General features: G+C 42.8%; 1 protein-coding gene across 1 annotated transcript in view; it reads left to right on the top strand.

The window, feature by feature from the left end:
- Positions 1 to 16,594, top strand: part of LOC124712121 (waprin-Thr1) — a 176,125-nt gene that overhangs the window by 83,046 nt on the left and 76,485 nt on the right. The gene's annotated exons all lie outside the window — the stretch shown is intronic.

Genomic DNA, 16,594 nt, shown 5'->3' with positions numbered 1-16,594 from the left:
CTTTTGACAATGTTGACTGGAATACTCTGTTTCAAATTCTGAAGGTGGCAGGGGTAAAATACAGGGAGCGAAAGGCTATTTACAATTTGTACAGAAACCAGATGGCAGTTGTAAAAGTCGAGGGGCATGAAAGAGAAGCAGTGGTTGCAAAGGGAGTGAGACAGGGTTGTAGCCCTTGTACCAGCAGGTCAAATACACTCCTGGAAATTGAAATAAGAACACCGTGAACTCATTGTCCCAGGAAGGGGAAACTTTATTGACACATTCCTGGGGTCAGATACATCACATGATCACACTGACAGAACCACAGGCACATAGACACAGGCAACAGAGCATGCACAATGTCGGCACTAGTACAGTGTATATCCACCTTTCGCAGCAATGCAGGCTGCTATTCTCTCATGGAGACGATCGTAGAGATGCTGGATGTAGTCCTGTGGAACGGCTTGCCATGCCATTTCCACCTTTTCCACCTGGCGCCTCAGTTGGACCAGCGTTCGTGCTGGACGTGCAGACCGCGTGAGACGACGCTTCATCCAGTCCCAAACATGCTCAATGGGGGACAGATCCGGAGATCTTGCTGGCCAGGGTAGTTGACTTACACCTTCTAGAGCACGTTGGGTGGCACGGGATACATGCGGACGTGCATTGTACTGTTGGAACAGCAAGTTCCCTTTCCGGTCTAGGAATGGTAGAACGATGGGTTCGATGATGGATTGGATGTACCGTGCACTATTCAGTGTCCCTTCGACGATCACCAGTGGTGTACGGCCAGTGTAGGAGATCGCTCCCCACACCATGATGCCGGGTGTTGGCCCTGTGTGCCTCGGTTGTATGCAGTCCTGATTGTGGCGCTCACCTGCACGGCGCCAAACACGCATACGACCATCATTGGCACCAAGGCAGAAGCGACTCTCATCGCTGAAGACGACACGTCTCCATTCGTCCCTCCATTCACGCCTGTCGCGACACCACTGGAGGCGGGCTGCACGATGTTGGGGCGTGAGCGGAAGACGGCCTAACGGTGTGCGGGACCGTAGCCCAGCTTCATGGAGACGGTTGCGAATGGTCCTCGCCGATACCCCAGGAGCAACAGTGTCCCTAATTTGCTGGGAAGTGGCGGTGCGGTCCCCTACGGCACTGTGTAGGATCCTACGGTCTTGGCGTGCATCCGTGCGTCGCTGCGGTCCGGTCCCAGGTCGACGGGCACGTGCACCTTCCGCCGACCACTGGCGACAACATCGATGTACTGTGGAGACCTCACGCCCCACGTGTTGAGCAATTCGGCGGTACGTCCACCCGGCCTCCCGCATGCCCACTATACGCCCTCGCTCAAAGTCCGTCAACTGCACATACGGTTCACGTCCACGCTGTCGCAGCATGCTACCAGTGTTAAAGACTGCGATGGAGCTCCGTATGCCACGGAAAACTGGCTGACACTGACGGCGGCGGTGCACAAATGCTGCGCAGCCAGCGCCATTCGACGGCCAACACCGCGGTTCCTGGTGTGTCCGCTGTGCCGTGCGTGTGATCATTGCTTGTACAGCCCTCTCGCAGTGTCCGGAGCAAGTATGGTGGGTCTGACACACCGGTGTCAATGTGTTCTTTTTTCCATTTCCAGGAGTGTAGTTCAAATAGCTCTAAGCACTATGGGACTTAACATCCGCGGTCACACTCCTCTAGACTTAGAACTACGTAAACCTAACTAACCTAAGGACATTACACACATTCATGCCCGAGGCAGGACTCTAACCTGCGACCGCAGCAGCAGCGCGGTTCCTGTCTGAAGCTCCTAGAAAGGCTCTGTCGCAGCGGCCGGCAATACTCTCTTTGAAATTATGAATGTGGCAGAGGTAAAATACAGGGAGCGAAAGGTTATTCACAACTTGTGCAGAAACCAGACTGCAGTTAAACGAGTCGAGGGGCATGAATGGGAAGCAGTGGTCGAGAAGGGAGTAAGACAGGGTTGTAGCCTCTCCCCGATGTTATTCAATCCGTATATTCAGCAAGCTGTAACGGAAACAAAAGAAAAATTTGGAGTAGAAATTAAAATCCATGGAGAAGAAATAAAAACTTTAAGGTTTGCCGATGACATTGTGTCAGAGCCAGCAAAGGACCTGGAAGGGCAGTTGAACGGAATGGACAGTGTCTTGAAAGGACGATGTAAGACGAACATCAACAAAAGCAAAACGAGAATAATGGAATGTTGCCGAATTAAATCAAGTGATGTTGACGGAATTAGATTAGGAAATGAGATACTTAAAGCAGTAGATGAGTTTTGCTATTTGGGGAGCAAAATAACTGATGATGGTCGAAGTAGAGAGGGTGTAAAATGTAGGCTTGTAATGGCAAAGGGAAGAGTTTCTGAAGAAGAGACATTTGTTAACATTGAGTATAGATTTAAGTGTCAGGAAGTCTTTTCTGAAAGTATTTGTGAGGAGTGTTACCATATGCGGAAGTGAAAGATGGACGATAAATAGTTGAGACAAGAAGAGAATAGAAGCCTTCGAAATGTGGTGCTACAGAAGAATGCTGAATATTACATGTATATCACGTAACTAATGAGGAGGTACTGAACATAATTGTGGAGAAGAGGACTTTGTGGCACAACCTGACTAAAAGAATGGATCGTTTGGTAGCACATGTTCTGAAGCATCAAGGGATCACAAATTTAGTATTAGAGGGAAGCGTGGAAGTCAAAATTGTAGAGGAAAACTAAGAGATAAATACACTAAGCAGATTCAGAACGACGTAGTTTTGCAGTAGTTACGCGGAGATGAAGAGGCTTGCACAGGATATACTAGCATGGAGAGCTGCATCAAACTAGTCTCTGGACTGAACGCCACAACAACAACATCATTCCTAAATCGTTCGAGGCGGATACAGGAATAGTTCTATTGAAGGGGCACGCCCTAATCCTGTATAGACCCTTCATTTCACCGAGAACGTTTTCATCTGTAAATCTAGTCGTTGATATTACATTAAACCCTAATCTACCTTGTTTTTCTAGTGAATGTCCATTTCATGTCAAGAAATTTTTTGCATTTTTAAAAACGAATATTAGATGGTGTCCTTGAGTTGTGTCATTCCTATTCTTTTAAAGGTTGTTGTTGTTACAACAATGACAACTCAAAAACTGATCGAGATGTTTACAGTTGGCATTTAAAGAAACAAATACAGTGAAAAAAATGGAAGTTTCAAGTATAAGTTTTTGTTGGATAATTTTTTAACATATTAGTAAAGGTGAAACTTAACAACTAGTGCCTCGAATCGCAAAAATCAAGTTTATGTAAGATAACGGGTTCATAAAGAGCTGTTTAGAATTTGCAGAATTCTGTCGTGGTCGTGCTTTCGTCAGTGGCGTTGAATTTCGTAAACGTCGATAAAAATCAGTTGTTCTTCCAAAAAAAAAAAAAAATGATGATGCCGTGCTTAACATGATTGAAGAGGAACGTTATGTGACTTACCGTGAGAGGAGCCATCCTTGCTACCGAAAACTGCATTACGTCTACATTTACATCTTCCTGTTCTTCGGGCGGCCGGAGTGGCTGAGCGGTTCTAGGCGGTACAGTCTGGAACCGCGCGACCGCTACGGTCGCAGGTTCGAATCCTACCTCGGACATGGATGTGTGTGATGTCCTTAGGTTGGTTAGGTTTAAGTAGTTGTAAGTTCTAGGGGACTGATGACCTCAGAAGTTAAGTCCCATAGTGCTGAGAGCCATTTGAACTATTTGAAACAATGTGTTAATAGTGTTTGCAGTGACAGATAGTGAGATATGAGTGAACAGTGTGGCTTTACATTATTTAATAAGTTATTTGTAAAAAATTTATTGTATACCAGGAGTAAATCTAATGATTATCTCTAACTAGAAGCCTGTAAATGTATGTGTATACGAATTAGCGTATTTTAAATTGGTCTAAACTTGTAAATACTTTGACATGTTCCACACCCTTGTAAAAAGAGATCTACGGATGAATAGAGCTGCCACTACTACTACTACTACTACTACTACTTGTACCCCAGTAATTATCGTAGAATTCTGCAAACTATTCTGAAACGAGTGACAAAGGGTTCATTCCATTGGACCACTTATTAGGGCTTCTTCCCGTTCCACTGGCATATGGAGCCCAGGAAGAATGACTGATCAGATGCCTTACTCTAATCTTACTGTGGTGGCCCCTACGGGAGTGGTACTTAGGGACTGTAGTATGCTTCTGAGTGTCTGTTCTTGAAAGTTAAATGTAAGTTTTTGAGGTATAGTTGGCTTCTATCAAGTTTTGGGCGATTCAGGCTTCTGAACATCCCTGTTACGCTCTCCCATGGGCCAAACAAGGCTGTGACAACATGTGCTGCCCTTCTTTGTATATGAAAAATATTCACTGATAGTCTTATCTGTGTCTCACACTCTTCACTAATATTCTTGGATGAGTCGCACGAGCATTTTATTGTGTTAGATGTTTCATTTGCATTATCTGTGAAAAATATTTGTTCGCAACGAATTTCGCACAGTCTGAAAGAAACTAAAAAACAGGATCGTATCATTTGTTGCAAGGAAATGCCCAAAACTTCGTTCGTCGAAGTACCGACTTCATACACAACATCGTCACAGGAAATGCCCAAAACTTCGTCCGTGGAAATACCGAATTCATATACAACATCGCCACAGGAAATGCACCTTGGATGTATGCTATCCATCCAGAAAGTTCCGATACCGATTTCATTGTTGATGCATAAGCGCCGCCAGCGCAGAAGCTACGGCAGAAGCTTGAACCAACGACTGTAAGCGGTAGATGTGCATTCTACTAGTCAGTTGTGCGCAGGCAGCGGGCGTGCAAACGTGATGTGTCAACGTTGTTGTGTCGCTAGTCAAAATAGAGCAACATCTCTGAATTAAGTGTTGAAGACATTCTCCCCAACGTTTTTAAAAAGAAGAAACTGTGCTATTTTGCCCTGCGTATCCTGACTGTCGAATAAAAGGAACGGAGCGTGAGCTCCTGCCGCCACTTGATTGAACTGCAAAACGGGGAAGAAGAACGTTTGTGACAGTTTCACATTGTTAAGTGAACGATCTGTGCGTTGTACTCGAATAAAGGTGGGATAAGGGTGCAGGGGGAGGACTATGTAAAATACAGCTACATCTGCGTGATTACTTTGCAATTCACCTTTAATTGCCTGTCAGAGGATTCATCGAAAAACCTTGAAGCTAATTCTCTACTGTTCCACTCTCGAACGGCACGGTGGAAACACGAGCACTTAAATCTTTCTGTGTGAGCTCTGATTTCTGTTATTTTAATATGCTGATCACTTCTCCCTAAGTAGCTTGGTACCAACAAAGTATTTTCACAATCGGAGGAGAAAGCGGGTGATTGAAATTTCACGAGTAGATCCCATCGTAATGAAAAACTCCTTCGTTTTAATGATTGCCACCCGAACTCAAGTATCATGCCCGTGCCACTATCTCCCCTACTTCGTGATAATACAAAATGAGCTAGTCTACTTTGAACTTTCCGATGTGTTCCATCAGTCCAATATCATTCGTTTCCCACACCAAACAGAATCACTACAGGACGGGACGGACAAGCACGGTGTAAGCAGTCTCTTTTGAATACCAGTTGCACTTTCTAAGTGTTCTGGCAATAAATTGCAATCTTTGGTTTGCTTTTTCCCCTACATTATCTATGAGATCGTTCCAGTTTCAGTTATTCGTGATTGTAATCCCCAAGTACTTAGTTGAATTCACAACCTTTACATTCGTATGATTACTGTGTAACCGTAATTTAGCGGACTGCTTTCAGTACTCATGTGGATGAGTTCACACTTTTCGTTGTTTAGAGTCAATTTCCGCTTTTCGGATTTGTAAACTTGAATGTTGTAGATTTTATTAAAACATTTATTTGGCTAAGATCGCAAAGTGGGAAACAGTGATTACTAGTTTCAGCCGCTTGAACATTCATCTTCAGATCAGGATCCAACACATGATATCTAAATCAAGAGAATAAGTAAGACTCTTAGTCATTACAGTGTTAACATCCTCAAGGAAATGACAACTTACAATATACATACATAATACACTTGGTGCAAACATGTTGTAATCCACGTTCCCGCGGAGCAATGACCGTTCCATTAAATTTCTGGTGTGCAGTCGCATAAATTCTGCTTCTCCTTCTCAAATTTCGGTTATATATTGTTCACCATCTTCTTCGAGAATTTCTAACCTCGGTGATTTGTGTCATGTCACCGCCAGACACCACACTTGCTAGGTGGTAGCTTTTAAATCGGCGGTCCGTTAGTATATGTCGGACCCGCGTGTCGCCACTATCAGTGATTGCAGACCGAGCGCCGCCACACGGCAGGTCTAATATAAGACTCCCTAGCAATCGCCCCAGTTGTACAGCCGACTTTGCTAGCGATGGTTCACTGACCACATACGCTCTCATTTGCAGAGACGACACTTTAGCATAGCCTTCAGCTACGTCATTTGCTACGACCTAGCAAGGCGCCATATTCAGTTACTATAATCTGAACAGATAATATTGTGAATCATGTATCGTCAAGAGCGACTTCCATCATTTATGGATTAAAGTTAAGTATGAAACTAATTACGTCCGCTTTCTGAATTCTCATTCCTTGTCATGTTCCAGACTTCACGTCAGTATAGTTCTTCCCACCTCACACCAGCCTGCGTGAGCTAAAACGCGTGCATTTCGCCCTCCTCTAGTAACACGGTGTTGGCTCTTCTGCCAATCCAAAAATTTGTAGGTCTAGCAGCTTGACTGTTTTTCGTAACTCTTCCTCGGTTTGCTCGTTAAATCTCTTGAAGATTTTTCTTCTGTATTGGTCACTTGTTTATCTTGGTCTCGTGCTGGTGCATGTTGACACTATTCACGCAACAGGCCACTGATGGTCCTGCTTTATTTTTCCTTTATTCTTATTTCATCCCCTTAGCCCCATATGGGCCGAAAGTGGGCTGTCAGCAGTACAGTTCTCCGTTCTTCAGTCAAGCGAATTAAAAATAAAATACAATGAGAAAACATAAACAAAACTTGTGGTTTTTCTGTTTTAAATTAAAAATCCGAGGTGGACAGTTTAGAAAACCAGAAATATACAAATTTTAGAAACACATCACAGGAAGGTGAAATTCCAATAAAAACTCCGAAGCACTCACTGCACTTTCACTTAGAAACTGAAGGACTTGCAGTAGGATGAGAGGTATTGGCGGAGGAAAGAGTATGTTCCCTAGGGTTGGGGTATGTGGGTAGAAAGATAGGGGTATGTTAAATATGAAAAACTATGGAGATTTGAGGTAGGAGCTGAGGTGTATAGTGGGAAAAACAGTCGATGGGAAAGACAGGGGGTGAAGAGTAGTGTGGTGTTTGGCTAAGGCCGTGGCTGCAAGAGGGAAGGGAGGGGGATGGATGGAGAGGAAAAGGAGAGAGAAGACATGATGCGCAGTGGGATAGGAGGGGAAGAGTTAAAGTTGGTAGGGGGGATAAACATCATGACGGATCTCATTGTCTGAGAGAGCGAGTTGGTTGAATTGCTATAGAATATGGTGTGTGTGGAGGTGTACGGATGGAGGGTTGTGTTTGTGAAGGTGCGGCAGCATACCAGGGTTGGTGATCAGAAGGAAGACAATGAGGTAACTGGGATCTAGTTTGTGGACAGTACAGGAGATGTGGAGGTGTTCGATGTAGGTGAGGAGAGGTGGGGTTTCGATGAGATGTTAGAGGGTCCACGTGAGGGAAGGTAAACGGATGTGGAGAGTAAGACAGAGTGAATGGCTTTCAAGGATTTGGAGGGACTTATAGAACTTTGGTGTGGTAGAGATCTATGCAACAACTGCATAGCAGAGGATGGGCCAGATCAGGGTTTTATAGGTGTGGAGAAGAGCAGAGCGGTACAATCCCCAAGTTTGGCCTGTTAGTAGTTTTAGTCCATTGTGGTCTTTCTATTGCGTGTTTAGTTGGTGGGGTTTCCACGTTAGTTGCCGGTCGAGGTTAAACTTCTTAGGATTTTCTGCTAAATTGGTAGACAGAAGTTTACTTTCGTTTTCGCTGAACGCTTCATGCAAGGCCCCCCCCCCCTTACATTTATTTTGGCTTCGTTTGGTTTTTGTTAGTCTATGAGGCCTTGGCTACGTTTAAATTTGCTGTGAACTTCGGTTGTCGAAGCACGGTGGGCATTTTCCATCCCCACAATTTTGCTTGGCATCTCTCTAAAGCGTATTATACAAAGCTCGTGATCTTTGTCCATTGACGCTCAACATTGTCTGCTCCTCGTGTTGACTTATCAGGAATCTGAAATCTTCTCTTGTCGCTCTTGCTAATAAGAATGATCTTCCTCTCTTTCTCTCTATTCTGTTTACAGCGTATTCAGAGATGCTGTATCGGCCTTCAATCACTGATACCCTGTTCTACGCTGAGTCGAGAAGTACAAGTCTGCCATCATCAGGTCCAAGATATCATCTTCAGAGTCGATTCTCTGATTGACAGTTGAAGGTAATTTTGGGAGAAGCACCTAGAACAATTTCACTCTGACCTCTGTCCCTACAATCCGTCCTAAACTGTGGAGCTAGTAGTGGGGAAAAGTTGGCACTATTTGCTATGTTTAGCGCTAAGCCCACAACTTGTCTAGTTTCAATCCTTCTTCTTTTTTGTTAATTTTTTGTAATTTAAAATTTTTATGGCCTCTCAGTACATTCTTATATAGTAGCCTAATAATTGTATCTGGATAAAACGGCAATATCAAAGAAACGATTGTGATAGTTCCTTGTTGTTGTTGTTTTGGTCTTCAGTCCTGAGACTGGTTTGATGCAGCTCTCCATGCTACTCTATCCTGTGCAAGCTTTTTCATCTCCCAGTACCTACTGCAACCTACATCCTTCTGAATCTGCTTAGTGTATTCATCTCTTGGTCTCCCTCTACGATTTTTACCCTCCACGCTGCCCTCCAATACTAAATTGGTGATCCCTTGATGCCTCAGAACATGTCCTACCAACCGATCCCTTCTTCTGGTCAAGTTGTGCCACAAACTTCTCTTCTCCCCAATCCTATTCAATACTTCCTCATTAGTTATGTGATCTACCCATCTAATCTTCAGCATTCTTCTGTAGCACCACATTTCGAAAGCTTCTATTCTCTTCTTATCCAAACTATTTATCGTCCATGTTTCACTTCCATACATGGCTACACTCCATACGAATACTTTCAGAAATGACTTCCTGACACTTAAATCAACACTGGATGTTAACAAATTTCTCTTCTTCAGAAATGCTTTCCTTGCCATTGCCAGCCTACATTTTATATCCTCTCTACTTCGACCATCATCAGTTATTTTGCTCCCCAAATAGCAAAACTCCTTTACTACTTTAAGTGCCTCATTTCCTAATCTAATTCCCTCAGCATCACCCGACTTAATTAGACTACATTCCATTATCCTTGTTTTGCTTTTGTTGATGTTCATCTTATATCCTCCTTTCAAGACACTGTCCATTCCATTCAACTGCTCTTCCAAGTCCTTTGCTGTCTCTGACAGAATTACAATGTCATCGGCGAACCTCAAAGTTTTTATTTCTTCTCCATGAATTTTAATACCTACCCCGAATTTTTCTTTTGTTTCCTTTACTGCTTGCTCAATATACAGATTGAACAACATCGGGGAGAGGCTACAACCCTGTCTTACTCCCTTCCCAACCACTGCTTCCCTTTCATGTCCCTCGACTCTTATAACTGCCATCTGGTTTCTGTACAAATTGTAAATAGCCTTTCGCTCCCTGTATTTTACCCCTGCCACCTTCAGAATTTGAAAGAGAGTATTCCAGTCAACATTGTCAAAAGCTTTCTCTAAGTCTACAAATGCTAGAAACGTAGGTTTGCCTTTCCTTAATCTTTCTTCTAAGATAAGCCGTAAGGTCAGTATTGCCTCACGTGTTCCAGTGTTTCTACGGAATCCAAACTGATCTTCCCCGAGGTTGGCTTCTACTAGTTTTTCCATTCGTCTGTAAAGAATTCGTGTTAGTATTTTGCAGCTGTGACTTATTAAGCTGATAGTTCGGTAATTTTCACATCTGTCAACACCTGCTTTCTTTGGGATTGGAATTATTATATTCTTCTTGAAGTCTGAGGGTATTTCGCCTGTTTCATACATCTTGCTCACCAGATGGTAGAGTTTTGTCAGGACTGGCTTTCCCACGGCCGTCAGTAGTTCCAATGGAATATTGTCTACTCCGGGGGCCTTGTTTCGACTCAGGTCTTTCAGTGCTCTGTCAAACTCTTCACGCAGTATCGTATCTCCCATTTCATCTTCATCTACATACTCTCCCATTTCCATAATATTGTCCTCAAGTACATCACCCTTGTATAGACCCTCTATATACTCCTTCCACCTTTCTGCTTTCCCTTCTTTGCTTAGAACTGGGTTTCCATCTGAGCTCTTGATATTCATACAAGTGGCTCTCTTTTCTCCAAAAGTCTCTTTAATTTTCCTGTAGGCGGTGTCTATCTTACCCCTAGTGAGATAGGCCTCTACATCCTTACATTTGTCCTCTAGCCATCCCTGCTTAGCCATTTTGCACTTCCTGTCGATCTCATTTTTGAGACGTTTGTATTCCTTTTTGCCTGTTTCACTTACTGCATTTTTATATTTTCTCCTTTCATCAATTAAATTTAATATATCTTCTGTTACCCAAGGATTTCTACTAGCCCTCGTCTTTTTACCTACTTGATCCTCTGCTGCCTTCACTACTTCATCCCTCAAAGCTACCCATTCTTCTTCTACTGTATTTATTTCCCCCATTCCTGTCAATTGCTCCCTTATGCTCTCCCTGAATCTCTGTACAACCTCTGGTTCTTTCAGTTTATCCAGGTCCCATCTCCTTAAATTCCCACCTTTTTGTAGTTTCTTCAGTTTTAATCTACAGTTCATAACCAATAGATTGTGGTCAGAGTCCACATCTGCCCCTGGAAATGTCTTACAATTTAAAACCTGGTTCCTAAATCTCTGTCTTACCATTATATAATCTATCTGATACCTTTTAGTATCTCCAGGGTTCTTCCATGTATACAACCTTCTTTCATGATTCTTAAACCAAGTGTTAGTTATGATTATGTTGTGCTCTGTGCAAAATTCTACCAGGCGGCTTCCTCTCTCATTTCTGTCCCCCAATCCATATTCACCTACTATGTTTCCTTCTCTCCCTTTTCCTACACTCGAATTCCAGTCACCCATGACTATTAAATTTTCGTCTCCCTTCACAATCTGAATAATTTCTTTAATTTCATCATACATTTCTTCAATTTCTTCGTCATCTGCAGAGCTAGTTGGCATATAAACTTGTACTACTGTAGTAGGTGTGGGCTTTGTATCTATCTTGGCCACAATAATGCGTTCACTATGCTGTTTGTAGTAGCTTACTCGCATTCCTATTTTCCTATTCATTATAGTTCCTTGGCCACAATGAATCATCTGCTACTACCGATTTATCCTTGTTGTCCAGACAAGTGGTCTTTTGTTGTTGCGTTTGTGCAAGAGATATTATCGTCATCTCTATATACACTCATGACCACTGAATATATATATATATATATATATATATATATATATATATATATATATATATATATATATAGGGTGTTACAAAAAAGTACGGCCAAACTTTCAGGAAACATTCCTCACACACAAAGAAAGAAAATATGTTATGTGGACATGTGTCCGGAAACGCTTACTTTTCATGTTAGAGCTCATTTTATTACTTCTCTTCAAATCACATTAATCATGGAATGGAAACACACAGCAACAGAACGTACCAGCGTGACTTCAAACACTTTGTTACAGGAAACGTTCAATATGTCCTCCGTTAGCGAGGCTACATGCATCCACTCTCCGTCGCATGGAATCCCTGATGCGCTGATGCAGCCCTGGAGAATGGCGTATTGTATCACAGCCGTCCACAATACGAGCACGAAGAGTCTCTACATTTGGTACCGGAGTTGCGTAGACAAGAGCTTTAAAATGCCCCCATAAATGAAAGTCAAGAGGGTTGAGGTCAGGAGAGCGTGGAGGCCATGGAATTGGTCCGCCTCCACCAGTCCATCGGTGACCGAATCTGTTGTTGAGAAGCGTAGGAACACTTCGACTGAAATGTGATGGAGCTCCATCGTGCATGAACCACATGTTGTGTCGTACTTGTAAAGGCACATCTTCTAGCAGAACAGGTAGAGTATCCCGTATGAAATCATGATAACGTGCTCCATTGAGCGTAGGTGGAAGAACATGTAGCCCAATCAAGACATCACCAACAATGCCTGCCCATACGTTCACAGAAAATCTATGTTGATGACGTGATTGCACAATTGTGTGCGGATTCTCGTCAGCCCACACATGTTGATTGTGAAAATTTACAATTTGATCACGTTCGAATGAAGCCTCATCCGTAAAGAGAACATTTGCACTGAAATGAGGATTGACACATTGTTGGATGAACCATTCGCAGAAGTGTACCCGTGGAGGCCAATCAGCTGCTGATAGTGCCTGCACACGCTGTACATGGTATGGAAACAACTGGTTCTCCCGTAGCACTCTCCATACAGTGACGTGGTCAACGTTACCTTGTACAGCGGCAACTTCTCTGACGCTGACATTAGGGTTATCGTCAACTGCAGGAAGAATTGCCTCGTCCATTGCAGATGTCCTCGTCGCTCTAGGTCTTCCCCAGTCGCGAGTCATAGGCTGGAATGTTCCGTGCTCCCTAAGACGCCGATCAGTTGCTTCGAACGTCTTCCCGTCGGGACACCTTCGTTCTGGAAATCTGTCTCGATACAAACGTGCCGCGCCACGGCTATTTCCCCGTGCTAAGCCATACATCAAATGGGCATCTGCCAGCTCCGCATTTGTAAACAACGCACTGACTGCAAAACAACGTTCGTGATGAACACTAACCTGTTGATGCTACTACTGATGTGCTTGATGCTAGTACTGTAGAGCAATGAGTCGCATGTCAACACAAGCACCGAAGTCAATATTACCTTCCTTCATTTGGGCCAACTGGCGGTGAATCGAGGAAGTACAGTACATACTGAAGAAACTAAAATGAGCTCCTACATGGATATTAAGCGTTTCCAGACACATGTTCACATAACATCTTTTCTTTATTTGTGTGTGAGGAATGTTTCCTGATAGTTTGAACTTACCTTTTAACTGGCTTGTGCTAGCCATAGATGTGAATTTCGATCACAGGATAGGCAAGAGGCGCTCTTCTAGCGGATATTACCAAGGCCGGCTCTTCGGTGTCTAACGTATGGGAAACTTCTTATCCATGGTCGTGTATGGAATGAGTTTTCCGCACTGCTCCGTGTCAACCCGTCAACCATGTACGCTGAGTAAATACCCTCATTCAGGAGAATCGGTCACCAACATTTGGTTACCACAGGCAATATGTTGCTGTCTGGGATTCCTACCGACTGTTTCAGATGATGGTAAAAGCGAACAGATGAACCAAGATGAAGCAATCACTCGTTAATTCAATGAGTCAGTCATCAGCCGGACCATTCAGAATAACATCCTCATTGTGGCGAACAGACACCATCACCTCATACATGTATCTCTGCTCAAGGCACGTCGCTGGATACAGAGATTACCAGGGATGCCATTGAACCCCCAAAGGCTGGAAATACGGCGTCTGGACTGATAAGCTGCGGTATGTATTGGTACATATCGATGGCATTCACCAATACGTCAGGAAACTCACATGATCGAAGTGATGGAGAAATTCGTGGGAGACCCCTGAAATATCTCCCTATGGTCTGATCACGTGCTTTAGTGTTCTCGCTTTCAGCAGACCACAGATTGTGTTGCCAGGTCCAAATATAGAAAAGCCGGTGCCGGTGTAATATTTTGCCGGACATTTTGCCCAAAAGCCGGGCTACCTACTTTAAACAGAAATAGTCATTTGGGTATTTTCAATCGTCTCTAAATAGTCAATTAAAGCCCGTTTTCAACTAAGATCAGATTTAAACGTGCTTAAACTGGAAATAATCACTAAACAGCCATATAATTTGACAATTATGACTACAACGAAGCGCTCAGTTTTCATAACTGCTCGGTTTTATTTCTAAGATAGTTTTATGTTAAAAGTAAAAAGGATCTTCATTAACCAAGAAGCCAATATCTATTCTTCTGCCACGAAAAACGAAAAGATGTACAATAACAATGGGAATTTCCCCAAAATTTACAAAAAATAACAATAATATCTAGTTAGGTACTAATATTTCTTATTTGAATCCACATCATTAAGAATGTTATTTTTCTCGTAAATGAGTTCGTGGAACTCTTGACAGGGTTCCGTTTTGCGTCCCTTTGTCCGTTGGGGGATTATGAAACTGAACACCCTTTTAACGTTGACATTGTGGCCTGGAATAGCAAAGTAGTATTCTGCCAGCTCCAATAATTCCGAATAAAATTCTTCATTATGATGTGATCTGAAATGAGCTGTCCACTTTCCATGAACCAAAAGCGTTTTAAATTCGTCTTTTTTTCATGAATTTCGTGAAGTTGTGCCATTAATCAAAGAATTAAGTCATCCAACTTTATGTACTTTCTAGAATAGCATTCGATGGTATATCTATGTTTTCTTATAGCACATCTCGTGATTCCTCCTTATACTTTATTACTCGCTCTTACGTCATTAGCTTGGAACGGGCCTTCGTTGTGCGTTCTCTACTTATTAGCTAAAAAGCATAACAAAATCCAGATATATGTGACCGGACACGATCTTAAAATGCCGGACATATCCGGCTACAGCCGGATGCCTGGCAAGCCTCACCACAGGCAATCTGAACGAGTTTTGCTCGAATGACTTGACGAATACTCTCACAGACTTGAGGGGTATAACTGCCCACGTCGTGTTATGCCGACTCCAACGTAGCTTGAATGGATTTTTAAGTTTGTTTTATATGCCCGACTTCTAATTTCACCACACAAGTCACCAGGGTTGAGCAGTTATTGCCCGATGACGACAAGCAATACAGTTTGTTAAAGCGGGGTTCGCCGTTATTAATTATGTTTTTAGATTTAATTTTATTACTCGTACAGAGACTCAACGTTCCTTTGTTTTAACAGCGTGTCTTCAAAATAAGTATGAAATGCTAATGTCTTTGCAATACATAATGTGGACTATTGAGTTAAACTTCGTACCTATTTAGCCATTTTAGAGAAGAGAAACCTTAAGCGCTTCTACTTCTATAGTCTCAGTATCAAATGTTCACTAATTTCAATTTACTTCCTATCTCAGTTCAGTATTTAACACAAATTATATATCAATGTCATTTCAGAGATATTACGTAGGTTCCACACTAACGGAATAACGCGTAATTGTTATTTAACATCACTTTTATTAATAATCCTTTTTCTTATGACGTAAATGTTAATGAATGATCACTATCTAGGAGGAAAGAGGGATTGATCCTAATCATGAGATAATAGCTTTTAATGAGCCCTCAATCGTTAATTAAATAAAAAGTCACGTTCAAGGATTATATGCGAACAACTTTCGTTACGTCCGTTTTCTTGTATCTGTCAAAACTAATCCCGTCGCCCACAATTCAAATTAACACTGACGTTAATCCCTTTTGTCGGAACATCGAATCGTAAGTATTATGTGAAAGTTTATTCTAGTCCCCGAATTAATTCCTTTCAGATACGCGCACGACCGGATAGCAGAACGGAACACAAACGACTTGTTTTAACAACCGAACAACGCAATGACGTTACATTACGACAATGTTCGCCCAATGAGCATCTCTTTGACTTTATCTTCTCTACTGTGCTTAATTAAATTATTCCTAGTTACAATTTATTCAGCTATTTAACGAAAACATCTAACAAAAAATAAAATAAATGTATCCCAACGTAAAAGATCCGTTATAGGGGACATGTCTCTCATATTTGGAATTATTCCAGTGAGGATGCTTCAGGAAACACATGTACGAGAGTCTTGTTGGCTTTGAATTAGTTCTCGTCGTCAGGCTCGCTGTTCCAACTGGAGAGGTTTGAGAGTGACTGCAGATCTGTAGGAACCACTCCAGCGAGAGTGCGAAACTCGTGTGTGACAATCGTCGCTCGCTCGAGCGTCTACTTTATAATGCTGAAGATGCAAATAAATCTTATGCTACGGTACATAAGGTTCTTCTTTCACTTCACCTTTTGCACCACGACATCTGGATGCATTTGATATGCCAAACGTTATCCATTTTAGCACCATTTATGTCCTTCAGTGATACGGTTAACTGACAGAGGAATGAGAGAAGCAATGGAATTGACATTAAAATAAAACGCACAGAGTAGATGAATGAATCAGTAAACTTTATTTCACTAGTTCAGTGTACAGGATCACAAAGTCAGCAATGCGTGACATGCTGCTGATGCGTGTCAAACAGTACGTTTCCGGGGAATGTAGAGAGAGAGGTGAACGACTCACTTGCCGGGACTCTGGTCAGAATCGAAGTAGTGGCCGTCGTCGGAGGCACCGCCGACGCCGCCGTTGGCGCAGCTGTCGTCCCAGACGTTGGCGCAGCGCTTGGAGCCTGCTCTGGCGCGCAG

Source organism: Schistocerca piceifrons, chromosome 1, assembly GCF_021461385.2.
Source record: "Schistocerca piceifrons isolate TAMUIC-IGC-003096 chromosome 1, iqSchPice1.1, whole genome shotgun sequence".
NCBI classification, from domain to species: domain Eukaryota; kingdom Metazoa; phylum Arthropoda; class Insecta; order Orthoptera; family Acrididae; genus Schistocerca; species Schistocerca piceifrons.
The sequence above is the reverse complement of the archived record's forward strand: the minus strand, read 5'-3'. Positions and strand labels throughout refer to the sequence as shown.